Source organism: Bombus fervidus, chromosome 10 (assembly GCF_041682495.2).
Source record: "Bombus fervidus isolate BK054 chromosome 10, iyBomFerv1, whole genome shotgun sequence".
Classification (NCBI taxonomy): domain Eukaryota; kingdom Metazoa; phylum Arthropoda; class Insecta; order Hymenoptera; family Apidae; genus Bombus; species Bombus fervidus.
Genome location: NC_091526.1, coordinates 3,326,531 through 3,332,624, shown reverse-complemented (window position 1 = coordinate 3,332,624; position 6,094 = coordinate 3,326,531). Strand labels below are relative to the sequence as shown.

Here is a 6,094-nt window from a genome sequence, read left to right as displayed (position 1 = left end):
GAAGAAGGTAGCAAAGAGATTTCGCATCAAACAATACATCACGTCAGCATATCACCCACAAAGCAGTGGTTCGATCGAAAGATCTCACTACGTGTTGATTGAATATCTCGTTATATATTGAAAATTCCAGAAATTGGGACGAATGGGTGGAATTAGCCATGTTTTCCTATAACACCTCTGTACACGAAGGAACGAAATTCTCTCCGCACGAATTAGTCTTTGGACATTTGGCCAGAGAACCCACTGGCGAAATACTAATCGAAGAAAACATGGAACCAACTTATGCGGAATATCTCAGAGACCTGTTCGATAAAATCAACACCGTGCAGCAAACAGCAAGAGAAAATTTGATGAAATCCAAGTTAAAGTCAAAAGAATATTACGACAGACGAATTAACCCTCAAAATTTCAAAATTGAAGATCTAGTATACCTACTAAAGGAACCTAGCAAAGGAAAGTTTTCCGATCAATGCACAGGACCGCATAAAGTGTTAGAAATTTTGCAGAATCAAAACGTCAAGATTGAAGTGAAAGGAGGTCCGCGAATAGTACACCTGAACAAGTTAAAACTAGCACACAACCGAAATAGACAATAGTCAAAACGATTTCAAGAGGTAACGTAGCACAGTAGTATTATAGTACATCGCTGCTTGTCGAACGATGAATATAGCGGAAACCTAAAAGAAAAAAAAAAAGAATCATTATGTATTCTAACTACTATTTAAATATAGAATACTTTAAATCAATAAAATAAGATATTGGAAGAGGTTTAAAAGCGAAAATTACCTTGTAAATCGACGAGGTTTGCACACAATTAATTATTTTAAAAATTAATGTATATGCAGAAATTCCACAGGAACATACGACGGCTAGCTGAAACAAAAGGATGGATTAACCTCAATTGTCAACAACATTAAAATCAAACTAAAGGAAGCTACGATAATGATCAATGATTGATGTTCAACAACAGACTCACAGTTGGCCAATGGAAAAATTGAGATTATCTTACTTACAGGTATGAGAATACCAAAATTAATAAATATTAAGATTGACAATTATAACCTGAAAAAGAGAGGAATGTTAATAAAACGCCTTGGAATAGAAATTGATAGTAGTAGGAAAGTCATTACTCACATCGAAGGGGTATACACAAGAGTCGATGCAGTTACCAGAAACTTACCGCTAAATTTAAATGAACACGTACGGACTACGGAAGCAGATACTACTGGAACGGTTAAGAAGGCAACAGGAAACTGGAAAACCAAGGAAGAATTAGTGACATTATAACAAAATAACTCAACGTTGATGCAGCGGTCTTCGCAAAGAAGGAAAAGGACAGATTATTCTACTATATGGATACTTACAAATATAGCATTTTTATTATTACTTACAGATCTAGGATAAAATAAGGTAGTCATAATAAGTGGTGTCCCTGCCAGGATTGTCAATAATGACAATGACAGTTGACGATATAACGAAGAAACAGATGATGCCTACGTGTGCGACGCATTGTATGGACTCTAAGAATGAAGTCGGAGAAGCTGTAAGCAATAATAATACACTGAACAACGTTTTAACTAATAAGATATGGACTATCTTCAAACTGTGTTGTACAATTATGAAGTACCAACCAACTAGTAAGGAAGTAAAATATCCAAGGAATAAAAGAATAGGTTATAAACCAATCAAGATAAGTTAACCGAATACCAACAACATGAACGACTGGAATAAGAAGATAAGATACTATCTTAACTTATATAATATTATTGTACCAAATTTAATATACAGAAAATAGTATTATAATACATAATGATAGTCGTTGATAGGAAACACTATAAACATATAAATTTAAATAAATTAAATGACATTTCTATACTTGCAGAAGTAGGATAAATAAACGTACCCATAATAGAAGCTGAGAGTGTAACGAAGAACCAGATGCCAAACACGTACCATGTAAATGTTCCAAACAAGCGACGCAGCATTGGAAAATATAACTAGAAACTACAAACAATAATAATTCAATAAGCAAGGTTTAACTAATAATATATAGATTAGCTCCAAAAACTATACCATACAAATACAAAATAACAGCAAATCACAAGTAAAAAGCAACGACAAATTAATAAGAAGGAAATAAAAACGCACAATAAATACAGAGATAGGTTAGGAATCAATCAAGATAGGTTAACTGAGTATCAACGACAAACATGATTAAAGTAAGAAATTATTATATTGTATTGAGCTATTACAGTATTGTCAAATTAAATCAGGTATAAGGAAATAAGGTTATAATACATAATAGTGACCGATGATATAACACAATATGCACATGTTAAATTAAATCAATTAAACAAAGCTACACGAATATAAACCACTCATAACCAAGCAGTCAAACAGTGCTATTAACAATTTATAGATTTCAACAACAATACAATCCACACGCTAATACGTAACACACAGCATATATATACATATTATAACAAACACAAAAACAATATTATTGTCATTCCAATTTTCAATTGCACTAAAATAGAGTTACAAATAAGTAACAAATAAACAATTATTTCGGTATTAACAAAAAAAAACGTTATAAAACACATCACTATACTCTTACTGGAGACATTCATAAGCGGCCATTTTGAAAATAATACTGATCGTCGCGAGCATGAAATAGCTTCTACGTGCAATAATTATACAAACTATAATAAACACAAATAATATTATTTTCATTTCAATTACACGTTATCAATTAAAATAAAGATACAAATAATTAACAGATAAATAATTATTTCGATATTAATAAAAGTCACTATATACTAGGGACACTCACAAGCTGCCATTTTGGAAGATGACACTGATCAACGCGTGCACGTAGTAACTTTTATGTTGCAAAACCAATTATATTTTCCATGAAGGAAATTATTTAATAAAATAATAATCAAACAAATGGAAGATTGTAACAAAGAATAAATAATAATTAATACAATATAATACATCATTATTATATAGAAAAAATTTTAATAGAGATCAGCCATAAAATGGAAAATAAATCGAATTTTTGTAATCAATTACAATTAATTACTGATTGACGAATTAACGGAGAAGAATACATAATATACATATGAAGCTAGAGGAGCGGCAGGAAAAGCAATTATACCAGTTAAGGATGAAACCACGTTAACAACAATAGCAAGATACAGCGTCAAAGCTGTGGAACGGCGTTATCGAATTTGAAACAATTTGTGCGGCGATACTTGAACTTTTCATGATATTTAAACTAATCCAAGTGATAGTAGACATAGTTATACATGGATACCAACTACACGAGACTTACGGATGTGGAATCGCTCTATTAGGAGCAATATGCGGCTCAGTCACCCACCTGCTACTATACCTCAAAAGAAGACGAAATATCGATGATCAAACAGCACAACCTCAAGGGATATCGATAACACCGGTAGTCACTCAACAACCAACGACATCTACATCCGCCTTGAACGAACTCAGAGACACCATCAGTCAAATTTCCTTTGGAAATTTGAACTCCAAGGGCGGGGGTGTCACGTCCCGCGCTCCGCACGTGCCGTAACAAGAACAAGAAAACCACTCTATACAAAACGCGCGAATAAAAATTTGAATGCACAAACGAACACACGGCACTACGAAACGAAAGGAAGGATTAACAAAATGAGGGCGACTAATAGATCCAACCAATAAACAAAATACATATACACACAACTCTAAATAAACCTACCAATAACCGACTTGCAATTTGAAAACCTATGGTTCAATATAATATAAACCCAACTAGTATAAAATGAAATAAATAGAACCAACTAATGGATTGAACGAGTCACGAACCAAACAAATAAACCAGGAAATAAGAATAACTACAAAAAGGGAAATGATTGAAACGCCAGGAATATATGTATATATAAATATATTTTAACCAATCAACGCCGCAACAACTTGGAGAGTTACACATAAGTATAAACATATATGCCAAACATGTAATAACCTAGTAAATATTAGAGACAGTACTTCCAATACTATGCAACAAATACAATATTATCAATTTATGAAATATATGTATATATGAAATCAAGAAACTAATAGTCTAACGAATACATAAAACATACAATATTGTATTATTAAAGAAATAAAGGTACAAATATGTAAAAACACATTAAACACACAATAATTTAGAAATAAAACCTTCAAACTATGTTGTCACAATACAAGATATATATGTATATATGAAATCAAATAATTGACACGTAACCTCAAATACACAAAATTACATCGCTAAAGAATCTAAATGAAAATCACACTGCCAGAAATATATTCATATATACGTGCGCGTGTGTGTGTTCTATCTTATTAAATGAAGTTAATATAAAATAAATAATTAACATTTCATTTGGTATGAATATTACACTGCCTGAAGAAATATGTATATACATATATATATATATATATATATGTCGGATTGGGGTTAACAATTGGATTTGGGGCGTGTAAAGAATCTGCGCCAGGGTCGCTCATCGTCGGTGTACAATCGATGATATCTTTTATTATCGCAAATACAAGATAAACTACCGGTGTCGATACTCGAACGATAATGACAATGATCGCGGGATCGGTATAGCGAATCCACGGCCCACGGGATAACTGATCTACTTTACTTCTAAGTCGAACTCGACTTACTCCTTGTGATGCAAGGATCGCTTGATTAACTCTTTACTAAGACGTAGAGTATTCACTGATCGTACAAACACAATAGGTATCTAACCAGTGCAACTGTAAGAAAAGGAATGCCTCTTCGTCGAGACGACGCTGCAGAGGAAAACTATGGTGGGATGTGCCTAAGGGCACGAGGTCATAGGATTCGTCAAAAGAAAACCTCCGCTCGGAGGGTGAGGGAAATAGACGTTGCTGTTAATTGGTTAATCTCCATGTTGGCGATTAGAAAAGGATGCTAGCCGCTCTCGAGAGAGAGTTCCTAGCGGGAAACGTCGTACGTGAGGAAAGCAGATCTCCCGTATCTTGCCGCAATAGGTGACAGATATACGGGCTGATATAATAAAGACTGTTTGCCAATCTAAAGGACTTTAGTTAACCAGATCCTAAGATTTGTAACGGATCCTCAGACTATCTGAACATAAACTGCGAATGATGCGTCGGCATCTGGCGACCATCTTACCCAAAGAATGGGGTCTGTGTGTGGCCGCTGGAATGTTTCATTGTCAAGTGCCGGTACGGCCAATTCTTTAAAGGAAAGCTATGTAACTTCATATCTCTGTTAGGTGGAACGTTCATCCCGTGACCGTGGCTACACTCGGCGACCGGTCGTCGCCTCGATCCCAAGCTCATTGTCTCAAGTTTCGAATGACTGTGTCTGGGTTATTTCGTGAATGCTATTGAGGCTTTTCCAAGCAATTCCAACGGGTGGCCCCGTTGTCCTTTCATCTCCGACATATATATTGAACAAAAAAAAAAAAAAAAAAACAACAAAGTACATCTAACAAAATAATAAGGAACCCACGATTATCAAACAACGAACCAGCGAAATTGAAGCAGATACACCGAATCAAGGTCAAGGCAAGGAGCTCCAGGACAAAGTTCGCTGAACTCACGCATACACCAATAACGCACAACAGGGGAAATTCCCTTTCTCCCAGAAGCATGATGAGGAAGATGTGCCTCCAAAACCTCTCCGGGAATTTCATTTGCAAAACGAACTTTTACACAACGATCGGTATCAGCGACTTCAACCAGAGGGGGCTCCCACTCCAATACGACGGTCTCTGCATCGAAGAAACTCTCATCGACAGTAACAAAATTGTCAAAGCTCAATTCCGACGGGAAATTCACGGCCTCGGCATCAATGTCGAGTAGTTCCTCCGACCACTCTGGTACTTGTGGTTCGTCGCAGCGCCGCATGCGTTTGATGGGTCTTCTCGAGTCGCCCATGGGTTCTTCGGAATCCCTCTTTCGCTTGCGCTGAAACAACACAATATAGTTTAAATAAAACGAAACAGGACGAATCAAGCGGACTAAAAACAAGACAAAATACGCACCAGAGAAGTCT

General features: G+C 35.4%; 1 long non-coding RNA gene across 1 annotated transcript; it reads right to left on the bottom strand.

Annotated features, from left to right (window-relative positions):
* Positions 1–642: 642 nt before the first annotated feature.
* Positions 643–1,490, bottom strand: LOC139991362 (uncharacterized). The gene is made up of 3 exons (XR_011800806.1): positions 1,392–1,490; positions 787–1,253; positions 643–677 (listed from the first exon to the last, which is right to left on the bottom strand). It is a non-coding gene; the product is annotated as an uncharacterized lncRNA (long non-coding RNA).
* Positions 1,491–6,094: the final 4,604 nt, after the last annotated feature.